The 21,814-nt window shown below is 45.3% G+C and overlaps 1 protein-coding gene across 1 annotated transcript in view; it reads right to left on the bottom strand.

Annotated features, from left to right (window-relative positions):
- FRYL (FRY like transcription coactivator) overlaps positions 1-19,838 on the bottom strand; it is a 471,518-nt gene extending 451,680 nt beyond the window's left edge. Inside the window, exon 1 of the mRNA XM_077477518.1 lies at positions 19,631-19,838. The gene's annotated coding sequence lies outside the window, so the exon portion shown is untranslated. The remainder of the gene's footprint in view (positions 1-19,630) is intronic.
- Between the last annotated feature and the right edge of the window lie 1,976 nt (positions 19,839-21,814).

Genomic DNA, 21,814 nt, shown 5'->3' with positions numbered 1-21,814 from the left:
TCCTATAGAAGATTTCCCCTCTCCTGACTGTTCTGACGACAACCCCAAAATTCAGGATTTTCTTTCACTCTCTGTGATGATGGCAAAAAACAGGACAAATAGGGAGGGTGGATTTCTGTGTAAGGAGAAACAGTCAATATAAACCTGACAAGTGTAATCCTTCTCCATTCTATACAAAACATTAAAAAAAAATAAAAAAAAGGAGAAAGAAGTTTTGCCTTATTTATACTTTAGGAACTACAGACATAGGCCTATGGAATATGGGATAATTGTGCAATGCTCCAGCGGCCTGCAGCTGAGCATAGGTGAAGACTCCTGTCCTCATCTCATCAAAAAAGGAAGGATTGGGCGGGACCTATAGAGATTTTCCTACAAACTGGAAAATTTCTGTGTGCTCCCAAGCTGAAAAGCCTCATTATGGCCCTAGGAAGCTGCCCTTAAAGGGCCCGTCCTCTTCTTCAGACCAGGCTGGTTAATGGTGAGCTGTACAGCGGCATGGTTTGATCAGAAGATCTGCATCGAATGTAGAATCACATCAATTAAATCTGGATGACACACAAAAATGTAATGTGTGATTCAAACAAACCACTGCCATCTCATTACTTGTCACAAATACATCCACAAATGAACCCCCTTCCAACATTCTGCATTGTCAGGACTTTTCCTGTATGACACATGTAAAGTATATGCATTCAGTAATATTATAATAATTTGCTGAAATAACTTACACACAATTTTGTCTCCAATATAACAAGACAAATCAAAGCAGTAAGAAACCATTTCAAAGCTGCAAGAGTCAAAGCGGGAAAACAGAAGCAATATATATCATGTAATAAAATTGAACTTGCTTGCAAGTAATTAATTTGCTGCAGTATAGTGCAATGTGCCACCAGTCACATGACGCAAACAACGACACCCCATTCACACTGTGCTCATCCATGTGACAGCAGATGCTACATCAGCAATTTGAATGGCAGCGGTGATGTAACGCCAGCGTGTTTAAACATGTCATAAATGGCATGTAGAACAGAATAGAAATACCATTGGTGTGCTGGGTACTTTTTCCTTCACACCTCGTCACCACACCCACAGGCCTCATAATACAAGGTTACCCCATCCAGTAAAAGGCAATATGTCCCCAAGACCCCTCTTACACTGAGGCAGTTTTCAGGCATTTTAGCACTAGAAATAGCACCTGTAAAAATCACCTAAAATCTGCCTCCCATTCGTTACAATGGGTTCTTTCACACCCAGCGGTGCACTTCCGGGACGTTCGGAGAAGTCCTGCAAGCAGCATCTTTGGGGCTGTTTGGGAGCGCTGTATAAATCCCAGCTAGCAGGTAAAGCAGGGGTGCTTTTTAAACTCCCCAGCTAGCAGCCGAAGAAGGGGTTAATAACGCCCATGTTGTGGTGTTTTCGAAACACTTTGCAGGTGCTTTCGAAGCGCCACCCATTCATTTCAATTGGCAGGGCATTTTGGCTGTATAAAGCACTCCCAAACCACCCCAAAGATAGCGCTTGCGAGACTTTTCAAAAAGTCCCGCAAGCGCACCACCCCAGTGTGAAAAGTCACACCAAAATGAATGAGAGGTGTTTTTTAGGCATTATTAGAGGACATTTCTATTGCTAAAAACACCTGAAAACCACCTCAGTGTGAAGCCAGCCTTAGACAGTTTGGCGATATTGCAGCTTTTGAAATAGAAAAGAACACGTTTTTTTGCAGGACTGACCACTGTCCACATTAAGGATACTTGTACATGGAATACCGAATTCAGTGCAGAATGTAAGGCCTCTTTCACGCGGGGCGGATCAGTAATGATCCGCCCTGTGATGATCCGCTCGCTCAGCGGGGATCGCTCCGTTGTCCCCGCTGAGCCGGCGGCGGACAGGGCGGTCTCCGCACACTGTGCAGGGACCGCCCTGTCAGCTCTCCGCTCTCCTCTATGGGGATCGGATGAGCACGGACCGTCTGTCAGTGTTCATCCGATCCGCTCTGCAGACGGACAGAAAAATAGGATTTTCCTCCGTCTGCAGAATCGGACATTTGCGGAGGCGGACAATAGCGGGTGTCTGCGGATGCTCATCCGCAGACACCCGCTATCCCATAGGGATGAATGTATGCCCGTATTTCATCCGCAAACGGATGGATGAAATACGGACATACCATCCGCATGTGTGAAAGGGGCCTAAAGGTTACATAAAGTAATACAACTGAAACTGCATGAGCCAAGAGTAAATCAAAATGTACAAAACGTTTCTTCATGCAGCAAGTCAACACAATCTTCTATATGCCAGAGAAACAACAAGGAATAGAAATCAAACTCACAGAAAATCTCAGATCCATAGAAAGAAGGAAAAAATAAAAAATAAAAAATAAAATAAAAAAAAGGGAAGGATCCATCCAGTCCAGGCTTGCACTTTTAGAGTGGGGCTTGCTTACACCAGATGCAGTTGAATGCATCTTAAACGCAATACGAATGGATGTGCAATAATGATAAAATGTCAATGAGTCCAGTTCATGCCATTGCAGTGCTTTCAAGTACACTTAAAGAAAAAAAATACAGCATGCTTCCTTTTGGTTGCACTGAAATGAACTGGAACACACATTAACACATAAACGCAACTCCGTAAAAAATAAAGAAATTATAAATGAGGTCTAAGGGCTCGTTCACACTAGCAGCCGAGGGGCGGGTAACACCCTGCAGCTGAGTCTCCCCATTCACAGATTACGTTACAAGCAGTGTAATCCGTGAAAACTTTTCTCAACAGAGGAGAAGGCAAGAGACGGTCATGTACAAACTTCAAGGAAACGTCAAAACAAAATAAAAACACACAACCCCACACATTTAACCTTTGGCCCAGTTGCACATCAAAGTGTTACCTAAGCACATAGTGGTGACGTCTTCCCTGCTCGTATTTTGTTTGGAGCTTGTATTAAAAAAATAAAAATAAAAAATAAAAAACCTGCATGCTGCAATTTCAATTCTTTAATCCCCTAGCCCCCCCGCCCCCCCCCCCCCCCCATACATTTTCTCTCCCAATACAGTACAAAAAAAACACGCTAACAAAAAAACACCAAATGTGTATAAATGTATTTCAGTAAAAACACATAATTTTTACCACACCAGTGTACACAATGCACACTAATTTGATCCAAGGTCTGATGCCCTTTAAGATGAAGCCACAATGCAATAATTCCGGGAGATGTAGAAAATAAGGGGAAGTCAATGAAAGGTGACACTTCCTCTTTGTAACGTAGTGTGTTCTGATCACACATCTCTCTGTCTTAGCTTATCTTCATCATAGAACACAACATATTTGCAGCTAGACTTCTAGAACCTGACAGTGAAAGCTTTCAATGAGACATACTAAAAGGCAATACAATTAATAGAACACAGCCTTACAAACAAGGCCACAAATTGCCTCATAATAATCTATAAGGTGATGCCAAAAATAATAGTACTGGTTTATGTCTATAATACTCATTGTACTACAGTATAATCTACAGGCCACACAAAAACAATAAACCAAAAAACCTAGACACTGTCAGAGTACCAATATGCAGTAATCTCAGGCCTCCATTCACACCCGAGCGTAGCACAGCGAAAGCTGCTGCAGCGTTTTTTTTTTTTTTTGTTTTTTTTTTGTTTTTTTTTAGCTTTGTGGGGTTTTTTTTGTGGAGCGGCACCATTCATTTCAATGGGCCTCCCTCCGCTTCAAAAAAAATCTAATTTACCAAATCTTGGAACAGAGCCAGGGGTGTTTGGCAGTGTGTTTTTTCCCCCCTGATTTTATCGCATTTTGTCAATCGACAATCGCATCAAAACCAAACTGCGTTTGGGGTGCTATTAATTATAAAGTAAACCCTGTTAGGTTTTACTTCCTCTTTATTCTCCTGCAAAGTAAAAGCATAATGGGCTATGCATCGCATATAATGATGTAGCACTTACCTGCAAACGAAGCCTGCGACGTCCCTGCTGGTGGCAGCGTCCATCTTCACCCCTCTTCCCTTCCAGGGCCGTGAACTCAGGCTCTGACTGGCCGACAGCCACGGCACGGGCCCTTTGGAAAGTGCCCTACGTGCCGTTTTAGTGCTCATGCGCTATGACGTCGGCACAAGCGTATAAAATAAACCGTGGAAGTTTAGGAGATATTTCCAGTACCTACAGGTACAGGTTATTATAGGCTTACCTGTAGGTAAAAGTGGTGTGTGAGAGTTTACAACCACTTTAAGAAATAATGGCATCACAAATGCGTCCCACGATTCTGGAATTGCAGGCAGAATCGCAGATTCCGCCCACGATTCAAAATCGCCTAGGTGTGAATGGAGCCTTTAGTCTTCATAGGTGCATTAGGGGCTTACAACATAAAACTCTGACCTTTTTCTGCACCTAGGAAGCCCAGGTGCTGTATGTAACTGTACATAGACATGAATGGCCATACAGCGGTACTCAAGTAAAACGTGCATATGGCAGAGACATTTTCCAAACGCAGAGTTTTTTGCATTCAGAACACGTTCATACCCCATACACGTTCATCCTTTCACGTCTTTCAGTACGAGTAGGAAACCACTGCCCTCAAGTATGCCACTGAGTATGTGGTTATGACAGGTACACGTTAAAGCCCAACTCCAAGCCGATTAAAAAAAAAAATTATTTGTCCCACCCACTTACAGCAGATTAAGAATGTAATTCTTATTTTTTTCCAAGGGATGAGTTTTACTTACTATAATCTACAGTTCTATGATAGCCAGGTCTCCAATCTTCTTTCCAGTGCTGAAATGAGAGCGGGCCCTGATGAGGCATAGATTCATTTATAAGTTCACTTAAAAAAAAAAAAAAAAATGTAAATTTTTTTGCAGATAAAAAAAAAAAAAAAAAAAAAGAATGTGTATTTATCATTTTGTTTTCTTAGGAGCCTGCAGTGCATTGCACAATGGCAGGCTCCTGCAGACACTAAAGTAAAGCTGTCTGCCCATACCTCCCATATGGGCAGACAGTTACCGAAGTGCAGGAAGAATAAGGAATTATTCACAGTGGCAGATGGAACTTGGAGTTCATTCATTCACAGATCTATGTGAAAGAATGGCACAGCTGTGTAGACCCAGCCCTGCACAGTTTTAAACTGACTGTTTGGAATATCTTTCTGCTGCTTGTTAAACTTTCTAGAATATACATATTTCTATTGTTGTGTAGGATCTGGGCCTGCTGTCCCTCCATCCCTCTCCCTCCATCCCTCGTTCATCAACCACACCACCTTAGAGTCACGCCCACTATTTTGCTGAAACCACGCCCATTTTCACCAAGTGGGAGGGGTCAAAGAGGAAGGGCAGGGTCTGGTGCCCCAAATCCTAAAACTTCACCAGCCGCCACTGCACATCCTGTGTACAGAACAACTCCATGAAGCCATATTGCAATGCATTTTTAGAAAATTACAGCGGCTGCAGATTGAACAAGAAAGGTAATTTTAACAACATTCAATTACAATATGACTTGTATCATAATTGTACACACTATAAAAAAAAAAAAAAAAGTCTTTATCTGCACATTTTGCTTCCCCACAAAAGTGGAGTTACTTTAAAGCAGATCTATGGTCAAAATGTAAAATCATATATTAATTTCTACACTGCATTTTGATTATTTCTACTCTTATCAATCAGAGCAATCTTGAAGTTTCTAAATTTACTTTGTGAATATCCACACACATTTACAGAACTTCCTTGAATTCTGACACATATTCACTTCGCACTGTGAGTAGGCACTGCATTTCCACAGAGCCTGCCTTCTGGGCTACAGAGATGCTGAGAGGAGGAGTTTCAGGAGGCGGGTTCACAACAGGAAACACTGCTTGCAGGCAGCCAGGTACCATGGGATATGTAGTTCTTAGAAATTGAAATTATACAGCAGAGGAGAATCTGCAAAGCATGCAGGGAATCCGGAAAGTTGTGTAAATCCTGTTACCGGTACTTTTTTTTTTGTTCAACTCTGCAAGCTAAACGAAAACAAAATCTGACGGCTCAGGTTTGAGCTGCTATACTAACAATCCATTGTTATTACAGCGATCTCCCCTGCTGTTCTATGGTTTTCTGACATGGAGATGAACAGCCCCCCCCCGACCCCCCCCCCGCCAGAAGGAGGTCAGCGTTCTCAGCCATTGGTCGGCAGACCTTTTCCTGTCATGCCCCTTCAACAGAAGCCGGCCGTTCAGACTGGCTGCAGTACACTGGCCAAATGATACCTGGTTTCTATTGAACTGGCCGATGCTGGCTGACACAAGTCATAGGTCAGTGTGTACGGAGCCTAAAGTGATGATCAGCAGACAGCTAGAACGCACAACATGAAAGTAGGCTTATATTGGATTGTCAAAAATAACTATTGTTTGTATTGCTATTTCAATGCTGATGCTATAAAATGAAAGTGTACTCTGACCAGGGATTTCCGTTAACAGTTACCAAGCTGAAAACATGCATTTTACCACAAGGCACGAATGACAGTGCTTTACCATTCATTCATTTTCAATAGTACCCTAATGCACCAATACAGTAGGGGGGAACACACATGCACTGTAGAGTGTCACAATGTGCAGCTGCACTAAAAAATAAAAATGGTGCAAACAGCAGGTCTCTACTTACAAACGGGTTCTTTTCCGGGAGTTCGTTTGCAAGTCCAATAAAGATCAGTGCTTGCAGACAAAGGCTGCCAGCGCTGATCAGTGTGTTCTGGAGGGGGCATCCCCCTGTAAGAACACAATAGCACAGCTGGGGGAAATTGTTGCACCAACAATGCTTGTGTTGGTACTAGGGGTGCACCGAATGGGTTTTTTGGTACCAAAACCGATACCAAAAATGAAAAATACACTAGGCCGAAATCCGAAACTAAACAGTTTTTTAAAAAATATTTATGTTTTTATATATAATTGTATTATATTCGACTTTTTAATTAATATCATCAATTGACATGAATATGAATTTATTGTTGGCCATTATTGGCACCTTTGGTGCAAGAAAAGCTAGAAAATTCAGTCCACAGTCTCTAACCATCTCTTGTATCATGTCCCCAGTCTCTAACCATCTGATACAGGAGATGTTCAGGGACTGCAGACATGCTACAGGAGACGGTCAGAGACTGTAGAGATGATACAAGAGATCAATGCAGCCTCACAGTGCCCGTCAGATGCAGCCTGCCTGTGCTCGTCAGATGCAGCCTCACCTGTGCCCAGATTAGAGCGGCGATCTCCATGTGTCCTGGAGCTGTGAATTGAATTGCCCGCAGCAACAATATCCCGCCTCCTGTAATCACGTCATGCTGATTCAATGTCCTGCCATTGGATCAGTGTGTCGTCAGTCACAGGAGGCGGGACACTGTTACTGCAGCTGCCCGGGCAATTCAGCTCCGTGACACACGGAGGAGATCGCCGCTCTGTGGGGAGGGAGGAGAGGAGGAGAGGAGGGGGGGACTGGGGCAAGCCAGGAAGATGCCCACGCAATGGGTGGCACCAGGGGATGCACCAAAATTCCGGCCCCTGAAACAGATCGGTCAAAAAAAAAAAAATGCTGTTGTTATCTGCCTGTTGCCGATAAGAGAAAAAGGTGGCGTTAATGGCGGCAAAAATGCATGCAATGTTGCAATTTTACTGTGCTTATAGTGTTTTTTTCATAGGTCATGCGACAAAAAAAAAAAAAAAAATCATCAAAAGCATCAAAAATGTAATACGGGTACGTTATTGATGCATTCTGTGTATTCAATACATTTCAACTGGGCTTTTTTTTTTTTTTTTTTTTTTAAACTGACCAAAAATCGATTTCAACCAATTTAACCTTGAGCTGCCCAAAGACTAGAATTTTAGTCAAATAATTGCCAGTTGATTTTTTTTTTATTTCCGATGTTCTTACAGTGAACTGTCGTTCCAACTGTAGTGATGGGAAACTTTTTTTTTTTTAATTCATTTCACAATATATGTGATTATTGTTCGGGAAATTCCATTCATACTAAAATCAAATGTTAAAAGCAAACACTTTCAAAAGCACCTTCAACAAGTCTCTATTGGAATTAACGAATGCGCTGATGAGATTTTCCAAGCAAATGTTCACCTGAACATCTAGCAGTGTATGGCCAGTTTCCATATAGTCATATCAAAGAAGGAATACATCTAGTGAATCACCATGGGATGATGCATTTGTTATGTTATTCTAGTTTGAAATAATCAGAACAGTGAAAATACTGATAATGTTCAAAAGAAAATTATGGCTACAAAATATCAAAGTCAATTTCCACATAAATGACAAAAAAGTCAAAAGAGAAAAATGAACTCACACCGCCAGTGACACAATAAAAAAAGCTCTCCGATATCATAAGAGCATTAATTGCTCTGCACACATGAACAAACCAATCTTGGACGAGATAAGATGCTTTATGGACACATCAGCACAAAAGTGCTCTGTCTCTAGAGGTTGATTCCAGAATATTTATGAGTCATTTAAAGACTGAACGGAAACCAAGAAGACAGTGTGATCAGTCATAGACTCTACACCACAAGACAAGTTGTACATATTGTTTACTTACTAATAGATCAGGAGGTGCAGGAGACTTGGGGGGACATTTCAGAGAGTGCATCACACCGATGTACAGATGGCAAGGGGTATTGCTCATAAGCCTTCATCTACAAAATGTGACATTGTAGGGTTCCCAAGGCCAATACCTGGATTGCTGCTATTTGCTCCTGGGCAATTATATGAATTTTCTATAACTAATTAATTTTGGTGCCATTTTGAGCCCCTCCGAGTATCCACAATATTTGAGAAACATTGACCCTCATTTTCCTGCATTTTCTCTGATCATTGCCAGGATTCAAGCCCTGGTGAAGGGAATTGTAACTCCTCAAAATGTGTTGGCTTTATCTATGGATCTTTTATTATAATTAAAGTTATAAACTTAACTACTTCCCACCTGACCACTGTACATACCAGGCCAGGTGGGCGCTTACTCCTGAGTGGACGTTCAGGAACGTCCTTCAGAAAGAGGGGGGATCACGCGATCGTGTCACCCAGACACACCGCATCTCCGATCAGCAGGAGGGCTATGTGATTGGCCCTCCTGATCACATGACGGCTGTGCCCAATCACAGCCGTCATGTGATGTAAATACAGAACGGGTTGCTAGGCAATCGGCTCTCCTCACACAGAAGTTGTCGGTGAGGAGAGCGGATCACTGCAGCCGGCTGGTGATTAGTGAGTATGAGCTGTTTTTTTTTTTTACAGCTTTTTACTCACTGATCACCAGTCTAGTGTCCCCACAGTGTAAACACACAAAGTTAACACACCTGTCCCCCACATATGTCCCAGTAAAATCACATGTCACAATGATTCTCTGTACATATGTTCGTGATCGCACAAACCAATTATACACACTTAACAGATTTTTTTTTTTTTTTTTTTTTTTACCAAACACACGTAGCAGAATAATTTCAGCTTAAATTTATGACAAAATTCGATTTTATTGGATTTCTTTTAAAATAGAAAGAAGAAAATATTGTTTTTTTTTCCAAATTTCCGCTCTTTTTTCGCTTATATTGCAAAAAGTTAAAAAACTGAGTCATGAATAAACACCACCAAAAGAAAACTCTATTTAAGTGAATAAAATGATAAAAAATTAATTTGGGTACAGCGTAGTATGACCGCGCAATTGTCAGTGAGTGCGAGAGCGCTGAAAGCTGAAAATTGGTCTGGGAAGGAAGGGGGCGAAAGTGCCCAGCATTGATGTGGTTAAAGTGCTCTTATCCTTTAACTACATTCTCAACCAGTGTTTTGGAACCCAAGTTTCTTCCAGAGGTTGCTAGAGGTTCCTTGCAATGTCATTATGCGGAGCCAACTGTATGACACCAATCATCTTTTCAGCTCTCTTGAAGGGTGACATGCCAGCCACAACTGTAAGGGTTGCATTCTTCCCACACACAATCAGACATTTTTTTCCCTATGACCCCGTGAATTGGTTTTAGTATGGGTACCTCAAGACCTGAAAATTATTTTAGGGATTCCTGTGGGGTAAAAAGGTAATAGATTTTTTAACTCTTGGTCTAAATTAGAGGCCTCCAAGTTTTCTTAGGAGAACCGGACTAGAGCCAGTGGAAGTAGAAAATCTCCTGGCGCCCAGATGGAGTAAGCAATGCCCCATTGTTGGCATCAGTTGGATGGAATCGCGCCCCATTGTTGGCGTCGGATGGAATCGCGCCCCATTGATGGCGTCGGATGGAATCGCGCCCCATTGATGGCGTCGGATGGAATCGCGCCCCATTGATGGCGTCAGTTGGATGGAATCGCGCCCCATTGATGGCGTCAGTTGGATGGAATCGCGCCCCATTGATGGCGTCAGTTGGATGGAATCGCGCCCCATTGATGGCGTCAGTTGGATGGAATCGCGCCCCATTGATGGCGTCAGTTGGATGGAATCGCGCCCCATTGATGGCGTCAGTTGGATGGAATCGCGCCCCATTGATGGCGTCAGTTGGATGGAATCGCGCCCCATTGATGGCGTCAGTTGGATGGAATCGCGCCCCATTGATGGCGTCAGTTGGATGGAATCGCGCCCCATTGATGGTGTCAGTTGGATGGAATCGCGCCCCATTGATGGTGTCCATGCAAGAATTCACGCCCCATTGATGATGTCCGTTCAAGAAATTGCACCCCATTGTTGGCATCAGTTGGAAGAAATAGTGACCCATTGTAACTAATCGAAATTTCATTCAATAGTAATCTGTCTATGGCCAGCTTAATTCAACTCTGCAGTCACAATCACCGCAGCAGCAGTTGGTGTGCGGGAGGCATGTTGGACTGCTGGAGGTAGACCTCTGCTCTTACACAGGGAATACTGGCCTTCATCTTCAGATTGCTGCTGGGAAAGGCGATTTTTTTTTTGGTTTAAAAAAAAAAAAAAAATACATTTTTATGCCACTTCACTTTTTGCAATCTGTAACAAACAAGCTATAACTACCTGCACATTTTTATCACTACAATTTCCCTTATTTTCATAAGATAAAACTGCAGATAACAAAAGCTTTGCTCATTTTGCACAACAGATACAGATCATCAGTATTTTGTCTTTTCAAACTCATAGTTCATGAAGTGCACATTTAAAAAGGAAACCAATACAAAGGAATATGCAGCGATTGCTGAACTCCTTCGAAGAACACCCAGGGCTGGCTCACATCATTACACTGAGCTTCGTTGCTCTACATAGGCCAATACAAGGGAGGGGGCCAGAAGGATAAGATGTTTTGAAGTGCACTCATCCTTTAGCGAGTCTGGTCTGTCCCCGTTCAACGTTTCAGGTCCGATTTCAACCCAAATTTTTGGCTGAATTCAGAGCCAATATGGACCAAAAGACACACAGGGCTCCTGTGCAAATCACACCAGAGACACTGCAGAGATACGTGAAGCAATTGAATAGAGAGCCGGTCACATTCTCCTGCTGTGTGAATTGGATGTGGAGGGGAAAACTCACATTCAATTCGCACTAGTGTGAACCCAGCATTAAGCCTAGGTTCACACTTGTGCGGTGCGGGAACCAGCGCAAACCCAGCATTGCATCTCTCCCGCAGGCAGTTCAAACTGCCCTCTGCAAACAGCTGCGGGTGTCGATACATTGTTAATGACACCCCCAAATCGGGTTCACAGATCGCAGTGCGAACTCACACAGGAATCAGATTGCATAGGTGAGAACACCCATGAGATCCGATTTCAGTGCGGGGGGGGGGGGGGTTGGAAAAAGTCCCTGCACTTTTTTTTTTTTTCTGCGAATTGAGTGCCATACAACGGCTGAACTTTGCATGTGATTGGCACTTGCAGCAGGGGTTGCAAATCACATGAGATCGCATATGTGTGCACCTAGGCTAGATCCAAGATACAAAGGTTTAGTTGAAAATCTACTTTTCAACTACTGGGCAAATCAAACAACTCCCAGGAAATGTCCTCTTCTTTCTTACAAGGGTTCTCACCTTTCCATCAGCAATCACGGAGCATAACAAAGAACCTGGATTAGAAGCTACTGTATATGGAGGAAATCTACTGCTATTTCTTGGGCCAGTTTGATGGCAGTAAAGTTCAGCGCTATGCAATGCACCACAACCCATCTTAACAAGGAGTTCTGGGAGGAACCATTGTTTTCTATGTGCCTGCTTCCCACCCTAATGCTGTGTTGACCAGTGGCAGCTGGTGGAGTGTTTTTTTTTGGGGCGGGGGTGGCAAACAACCCCCTACCTTGGGCCGCCAGTGGAGCGGCACTAGCACGACTGCCACCTCCCCCTCCATGGCACTAACATGCCCCCGCCACCCGCTGTCCTTCCCCGGGCGGTGATGATGCGGCCATCATCCAGCATGGCGGGCCTGGGGAAAGCAGCTCCGGTGTCCTCTCCTGGTGCGTCTCCTCTCTGCTGCTCCTGGTGCTAGGTGTCCAATAAGATCGCCTGACGTTTTACCCAATTGGGAAACAGGTTTCATAACTGCTTCCCGATTGGCCTGGGGAGGAGGATCAGTTTTTTAACAGCGAATATTTTTTCGCTGTTGCAACACACCTCGAGATGCAGCCTCTGCAACCCAAGCCCACCCTATTTTGAAGCCAATTAGTGCCTCTGGCTCTAATCAGGTGCTTAAAAGAACAAAAGGGGCCAGACACATGAATGGGAGGTGGATAGATTCATGCTATGCATGAATCTATCCACTACATATAGGGGGTGGCTAAGAGAAAGGGGGCCCGCTACTGGTGTTGACGTGGGTTGATTACATAAAAATGCAGACAGCATTTTTACACAAGGCATTGCATGTAACAACTACACTGCATAGACTTGAATGAATGTCATTTGGTGACACTTCAATAAAGTTAGAGAAAAGTAATACATTGTAACTACACATTGTACTGCCCCTACACAGCATACACCAGTGCATGCACATTTTAGCAAACAGGCTGATGAGAACGATCCCCAATTGCCAGGCAATCTCCGGGCTTCATACTTTCTTCATCACTAACCCAGGAACATGCATGTAGAATACAAAGTCAACGTCTGATCTGCATACACGTTCCATATCACAGCCTTTGAATGCCAACAGATTAGCATAGATGTCGGGCAACCAGCATTGTCAGAAGAAAGGTCAGTAATGGCCGTCTTCCTCTTCTTTTGACCACTTCACGCCCTTAAGATAAAGATACATGATCAGGTTAAGGTACCTATACCAGGATCATGGCTGCAGCTATGATTCCTGTACCAAAATTTTCAGCCAGCGATGGGCTTTAACCACTTCCCTGCCATGCTATAGCCGAAAGACAGCTACAGCACAGCTCTCCAGTTCTGGGAGGGCGTTCATTGACCTCCTCCCAGAACCACACCTCGCACGCATTGGGCGCACTCTGTGACCGCTGTGTCCTTTGGGCCAATCACAGCGGCTCTTTACCATGCAATCAGCTGTGTCCAATGACATCTGACCACATGTAAACAGGCTTGCCGTTTATCGGCAGTCCTTTTCTCACACGCTGCTTCTGTGTGAGGAAAGGAGAGACCATTACCGGCAAGGCTGACAGGGCATCATTATTATTTACATTGATTATTATTATACAAGATTTATATAGCGCCAACAGTTTGCACAGCGCTTTACAACATGAGAGCAGACAGCACCGTTACAATACAATTCAATACAGGAGGAATCTGAGGGTCCTGCTTGTTAGAGTTTACAATCTAGGAGGGAGGGTCAAGTGATACAAAAGGTCATAGCTGTGGGGGATGATCTAAGGAAGAAAGTAAATGTACAGTTGTTAGGTGGAGGCCGGATAGTCTTCTCTGAAGAAATTATCAGTGCAGATTATCAGTGCCCATTAGTACAGCCTCATCAGCGCACATCAGTGAAGGAGAAAAATTGCTTATTTGCAAAATGTTTTAAACAGAAGCCCCCCCCCCCCACCCTCCTCTCCCATCTCCTTTACCTGCCCCCCCCCTGTGATCAGGTAGTCCAGAACCGCTGGCGCTTAGTGCAATGGTTAGCCGAGAGGGGATGAAGGTACATCCATACCAGCCTCTCTGATGTGAAAAAACTGGAAGTGACTAGGATTCCATCACTCCCGTTTTGATTTGATGATTACAAGCAGTTACCAGCTTGTAAAGCATGTGATAAAACTAATATAGATTTGAACAGATGCTTTTGAGGGCAGAGAGATCTGGGGTCTACTAGACCCCAGATCTCTCAGTAAACAGTACCGGTCACTGCCCATGCCATCACAAGAGATGTTGTTGCCATTTCAAGGGCATGCACAATTTTAAAAGTGTGACATGTTAGGTATCTATTTACTCAGCATACCATCGTTTTTTTTTATATTTTATCAACAATTGGACATTATATTGTGTTTATATGCGCTACAAATCATTAAAGTGAATTTTTTTTCTGAAAATATGCATTTAAAAAATGGCTGCACAAATATCGCGTGACAATTCCAAAAACCAGAAGCAGTTCAGAGACATCATAGCAACTTCAAAGACAACGATCCTATTCAAGTACACTGCATATCAGACTAGGTCCGTAGTGCTGTGAGCCTCTGTGGCTTGGTGGTTAGTACTTATGCCTTGCGGCATTTGAAGTCACTGGTTCAAATCCTAGTCAGGACAGTCTGCATGGAGTTTGCACGTTGTTCACGTGGGTTTCCTTCCATGGAGATGAGCTTAGGAATCCTCCAAACTCCTCTCCATCCACACTTCCACTTTGCTCTCTTTTTAGGTCCAATCTCCTGTAACTCGGGTCATTCCCCACCCCGCACATGTAAAAAAAAGGGGCAGGATGCTGGTGACAACAGTGCCTTATATGGACACATCCCTATATTTAGACAATGACATTTGTCCATGTAAGGGCACTGATGACACCAGCACTCACCCCTTCATTCACATCTGTGGGGTGGGGAATGACTCAGTGTTTCGTCAGATTAGGCAACCCATCAGAATTTATAACGGAAGTGACGTTCCGGCACGGCCATCTTGCTACACCCTATACTCGTCCACAGTAAGGATACAGTGAGAAGGCGGCAAGAGGATATCTTTTTACACCCACCAGAGTTTTGCATTTCACACTTATTTTTAAACAGTAAACTGAGCTTATATAATGAAATTCAGTATTTTGAAATCCCTCAGAATGTTTTGATGTTGAGTTTTCAAAGAAACTGTGTTCTGTCAGATTAGCAAACCTGTGAGATCAGCAGGCTTTCCGCTGATTTTAAAATTCAACATCTAAACAGTCAGTATTGTACTATATAAGCTCAATTTAGGGTTAAATATAAGCCTGCGATGCAAGACTCTAGTGGTGGGTGTAACAAGGTTTCCACTCGCCGCCTTCTCACTGCATCCTTACTGTGGACGAGTGCTGGGTGTAGCAAGATGGCTGTGACGGAACGTCAATGCCGTTATAGATTCTGATGGGTTTCCTAATCTGACAAAACACGGCCTGCATATAATTGGACAAAAAAAAAGGGCAAAGTGGAAGTTGGGAGAATGCCCGGGCTCATCTCTGGTTGCACACTCCAAAGACACGCTGGAGGTGTCGAACTGTGTGTGTAGAAATTAACGAGGACACGTGCATCATCACATTCTACATGCTGTCCCCAAGTCTGAGCAATAGGAGAGGGTTAAAGAAAGACCTGGCAATCTACAGCATAGAAAATTCACCAGGAACATTCTATGGAAAAGGTATTCAAGTGCATCAGACGTGGTGCCCATAGAACAGATCTGTATATACATACAGTGACATGATAATCAATGTTTACATCCATCACCTGACACCTCACTAAATCTCACCACTATGACAACTCCGTACCTCCGTGTGATCTGATTTCACCGCCACCCATAAATAATCATTTTCCAAAAAAAGATCACTACAAGTCAGATTTCCTGGGAAACAACTACATGTATGGAAACATGGCAGTCATACTGCGGTGACCGAGTGACTATGATCAATGCAAGGGGACAATGTTTACATCTGTATCATACAGAACACACAGACCTGTCATTCTGGTGTAGCCACTCACTTCAAACCCGGAATATAGAGATTTATTGTTCCATAAGTACACAAAGGCACACGCCTTGTGGTTTTATCTGCTGCACCCGGCGTAGCAGTAGATGTAAGCTCTTGGGGACCAGACAGCTGTGACCGTTCCCTTTGTCCACTACCACAAACATACAATCCACAAGTGGAATTAAAATCTTACAGAAATCTTTATGGGGGGGGGGGGGGGGGTGGAGATACAGTCGTAAAAATTAAAAAAGACTCAAGACTGATTTGAACATTTTGGGAAAAAAGTTTTCATTGGATGTAGAAAACGGACACATGATGATTGTACATAGGGGGAGATTTACTAAAACCGGAGAGTGCAATATCTGGTGCAGCTCTGCATAGTAGCCAATCAGCTTCTAACTTCAGCTTGTTAAAGTGTTACTAAACCCACAAGAGTAAAATCAGTCTGTATATGCAGGAAACCATGTTTGTTATACTCAATGTGGAGCCCAAGGGGTTAATCCTCTGTGTTGTGTGAAAAGGCTGTTTAAGCCTGACTTCTCTAATCCTCCCCTTCTTCCACTGTCCCCAATCCATCTCCTAATAGAACAGAGCCTTGGGGGCAAGCTCCACATGCTCAGTTTGGTGTGCATTGCTATAGACTTTTTTTTTTCTTGGGAGAGTGCATGTAATCAGCACAGGGTCAATTAGCACTGTTCAGACAGAGGGTCAGGGGTTCAGCAGCCTCATAGGACAGTCAGAGTAGAATGAAAACTCCTCCTATAAGCTTTAACCTGACACTGATAGAAGTCGCAAGACTGCTTTATACTGCTGATGAGAAAAGGTATTTAGCAGTTTATATTTACTAAAATAATTGCATTTCCATGTTCTGTGTACTGTGGGAGACCAGATATAGTGAATACAGGTTCCTGGGTTAAGTAATATTTTAAGCTTTGACGGGTAAACCTGGAAGCGGATTGGTTTCTATGCAGAGCTGCCCCAGATTTTGCACTTTCCAGTTTTAGTAAATAATCTACATAATGTTCTATATGACAGTGGGCGGGGGATAGTCCTCTATTGATGGTCTAATCCAATCACAATCAGACCATGTGTGGCAGATGGGGGTGGGGTTTGGGTGACGCTCATCACACGTGTTACAATCTGTCCGTATGATGTCACAGGCAGTCTCTGTCCAGGACTGATCACTCATACACGATTATATGAGTAACGATTAGACCCCTTTCACATTGTGCCGCCCCAGGCATCAGAGGTAAAGTGGCGCTATTTTTACGAGACTTGTAGTCCAGGATCAGAATTACATGGTATTGGCCCAACAGACTTTTAAATGGGAGAATCTGAAAAATCCCCGTTAACGCATCGTTCCACAAATCCCATTAAAGTCTTTGACTCTGCCTCAAAGACGCTCCTGTATGTCTGTAAGCATCACATGACACAGCGCTCAGGTGTGACCGAGACCACCGAGGATAATCGGATTTTTCATCTTCAGCGTTGTCCCGTCTCAGGAATTATACCACAAAACACTCAGCAGTGAATGGGGGGGCTCCGATCTAGTGCTAGAACCGGCCTGATTGGAGAGATACCGGACCTCATATTACCTAGTTGTCTAAATCTAAAGCTGACGAAATATTATACAATCGGATTGTACAAAAGCCTTTATTGTGGTCATACACGCTTCAAATTTTATGATCTAATCAATGCACAATTCAATTAAAACTATTTAATAAACAGAACTGCCTTACCGATCCTTTATAGACTGAATTTTATCACAATAAGTAGATCGGCCAGGGCACAAAATTATCGATTGCATACAATCACTCAGCTGCACCGAATAAGATTGTGTTCCGATTGCTCAGATTATGAGATTGCATGGTGAAAGTTGGGATGTGATTGAAAACTTACAATCTTATCTTCCAACTATCATCTGAAATCCCCTCCCTACTGTGTGCCAAAGAGGGTTGGCGGCTATAGAACGATTATCCCTGATGGGTGAGAACAACTGGAAAAGAAAAATCGATCATTTATCAAAGTGTGTATGGGCACCATCAGCTCTACCAACAACTCTTTAGTACCAGGGTCTGCCGGACTGGATAGTGTAGGTATGTTCTATAGGTGTGTGCAGCCCAAACCTCAAACACGCAATGCCTATGTGTGTCTACGGTGTCAATAGGGCAGAGAATGGTATCAGTATAGTAGTGAATGTGTCGGGGGGGCACACGACAGAGTCGGTCGGGGGAGGGGGCACGCGATAGAGTCAGTAGTTTCTTTTTTTTTATTATTATTATTTTTTACAATATTCTTTTTTTTGTGGGGCTTGGCAAGAAAAATTTGCAGTCTACACATCACCTGCCCAATAAACATGGGCAGATTGTGGTGTGCCCAGGCACATCCTGTGCGCACGCCTACGGTAGGTCCTCATATTACACAGTTTTGGTCATTCTAACTTGCCCAGAGATTGTAAGGTATATAATGACCTAAGGGGCTCATTCCCACGAGCAACTATCATTGCCACCCCTCTGAAAATCGATTTGTGATTGATGGCTTTCTAGAGGGGGTTTGACAGGGGGTAAGGAAATGACAGGTCGCCTTTTTATCGGTTTTAACCCTCAAAATGCTGACCAGGCATTGTACACTGCTGCAGCGTAGTCCACAACAATGTGTAAGATGCTGTTTAGGGCAGATGTAGATGTAGTACATCCAAACGGCTCCTCTGAAGAGCAGTCTGCTTTTGGATCGCTTTTCAGCAGGTGACTGACAGGTGGTAAGGAGGTGATGTGGTGCATGTTTTAATGGCGTTTTAGCAGACAAACGTGCTACAACAACCTGCACCCTACACAGTCGTGGGGCGTTTTCAGCTCTTTTTGTTCTCTTGAATGGATTGCGAGGTTTGCAGACGCAACATGAATACGGCATGTAAACGCCGTCCACTACCATCTAGGAGGGCACTAACAATGCAGATCAACCATGCATTTCCGTGAACATCTAGACTCAGCCTTTGCCATGAAGCAGAGCCCCACGCTACATGTCCAGCGCCATCCAGTTGGATGCCCATGTGATTGAGTCCTAACGGAGGTTGTACAAAGATTGCAGTGTCTATGGTGAGCTCTGGATACCAATCGGTCAGTCTGATCCATGAGACCGATTAGCTGAAGGTAACAGCTGGATGTAGAATCCATTAGCCGCGCACACACACACACAGACTGGCCACACACTACACAATCTGATTGTACAATCTACATCATATGATGACTGACCTAAACCATCCATCCAATCACTAATTAATGGTTTATGTCAAATGTAGTATGCATTGTACAATTAGATCGTACAGTGTATGGTCAGTCTAGGACGATGTCACAATAAGTTTACCGTCCAGCCTGCCTGTGATCCATGCGATCTGATCTCAGCACACACACGTCGATGCATATCGTCCCCGTATACACATACACCACTGCTGGGCACGGGCTGGCTGTGATGAGCGCTGCATGTTGCCCCCCCCCCCCATACATCATAGTGATCCCGGAGCATGCTGGGACTTGTAGTTCCTCACGTGTTGGAGGGCCTGCAGCTCACATCTGCTCCCCCCCTCGTCCATGTACTCACCGGGCCGGATCTCCCCGGATCACAGCGCTTCCCCGGACTGTGCGCTCCGCTCCACCCAATACTGATCCCCGCTCAGCGTAGATAACGGTCTTTCCATCCGAGTGTACCCGCAGTCCGTACCCGTTCCGACCCGATTCTCTCTCCCCACTCTCAGCCTCTCTCTCTCTGTTCTTTCTCTTTCCCCTGATACCCCGACGGTACTTACACGCCAGCCCACTCTATCACCTCATTGGACCGTAGCCTGCGGAAGGAAGGCGTGCTAACAGAAAAGGCGTCGTCTATTGGACTGGCGAAACGTCAGTCACTGTGGGATTCGGGGGACCGCCCACTTCGTGTCCAAAGCCTAGATTGTGTCTGGCAAGGGGCTGTCAATCAACAAGTGACGTCTCACATAAGTGCTCTGATTGGCTAAAACGCCGAGCTAAGGGCCGCCTGCTCAGTGGAATTAAACATATTTTATAGGCTCAGCATGTCGACGCCCTCTGGAAGGTGAAGAAGAGTGATTGGCTCAGTGCGTATTTTAGTTCCCACACCTTCATTCTGATTGGTGGTGTGTTAAGTCGGTCGCAGGATAAATCTAGACAGACATGGTTCACACATGTTGATGCGATTCAGAAGACTCGCGGAGCAGTGGAAGAGTTCACTGGGGTGACCTGACCCGATGTGGTGGGACCATGCTGGGCGCTCATGGTCTCCTATGACATGGAAGAGCAATGATGCCATTACTACAGACTAAGGCAGCCACATACCTGACACCACCTACCATCCATTTAATCCAGGAAACGTATGAATTACACAGGTTCTGAGGCTGATTTAATGCAGATAAATCACCAAGTGAGTTTAATTGCCACCTTGAAGAGGAAGGAAACCCATCCTTTGTGTCCCTGCAAAGGTAAAGCATAATGGACTACTGTGCATCGCATTTGTGTCACTTACCTGACACAGGAGCCAGCAATGTCACCGCTGTCCCCTGTAGTCCAGAGCATCCATCTTCTTCCGGGTATTGCTGCGCCGGCCACTCACAAGCGCCGGAGCAGTGATGACGTCACCCCCGCGTATGCGCACGGGAACCGCCACTAATGCCTTGCGCCGTAGACAGCTGTCACTGTCTTTTAGTTAATATCTCCTAAACCATGTAGGCTTAGGAGATATTTCTTGGACCTACATTTAAGCCTTAATCTAGGCTTACCTGTAGGTCAAAGTGGTTTGTAAGAGTTTACAACCACTTTAATCAGCCGCAGAACCTGTGTAAGTCATATGTGTCCTGGATTAAAGGGATGATGTGGCAGGAGACAGACCTGACACCACCTACCTCACTCACAGGAGACGCATCTGACACCACCTACCTCACTCACAGGAGACGCATCTGACGCCACCTACCTGCCTCACAGGAGACGCACCTGACACCACCTGCCTCACAGGAGACGCACCTGCCTCACAGGAGACGCACCTGACGCCACCCGCCTCGCCCACAGGAGACGCACCTGACGCCACCCGCCTCGCCCACAGGAGACGCACCTGACGCCACCCGCCTCGCCCACAGGAGACGCACCTGACGCCACCCGCCTCGCCCACAGGAGACGCACCTGACGCCACCCACCTCGCCCACAGGAGACGCACCTGACGCCAGCCCCCCCCCCCTCAGGAGACGCACCTGACGCCAGCCGCCTCGCCCCCAAGATACGCACCTGACGCCAGCCGCCTCGCCCCCAGGAGACTCACCTGACGCCAGCCGCCTCGCCCCCAGGAGACTCACCTGACGCCAGCCGCCTCGCCCCCAGGAGACTCACCTGACGCCAGCCGCCTCGCCCCCAGGAGACGCACCTGACGCCAGCCGCCTCGCCCCCAGGAGACGCACCTGACGCCAGCCGCCTCGCCCCCAGGAGACGCACCTGACGCCAGCCGCCTCGCCCCCAGGAGACGCACCTGACGCCATGCCGCCTCGCCCCCAGGTGACGCACCTGACGCCATGCCGCCTCGCCCCCAGGTGACGCACCTGACGCCATGCCGCCTCGCCCCCAGGTGACGCACCTGACGCCATGCCGCCTCGCCCCCAGGTGACGCACCTGACGCCATGCCGCCTCGCCCCCAGGTGACGCACCTGACGCCATGCCGCCTCGCCCCCAGGTGACGCACCTGACGCCATGCCGCCTCGCCCCCAGGTGACGCACCTGACGCCATGCC

This window comes from Lithobates pipiens, unplaced genomic scaffold (assembly GCF_037356315.1).
Source record: "Lithobates pipiens isolate NorthernLeopardFrog02 unplaced genomic scaffold, aLitPip1_a1.2 Scaffold_13, whole genome shotgun sequence".
Lineage (NCBI taxonomy): Eukaryota > Metazoa > Chordata > Amphibia > Anura > Ranidae > Lithobates > Lithobates pipiens.
The sequence above is the reverse complement of the archived record's forward strand: the minus strand, read 5'-3'. Positions and strand labels throughout refer to the sequence as shown.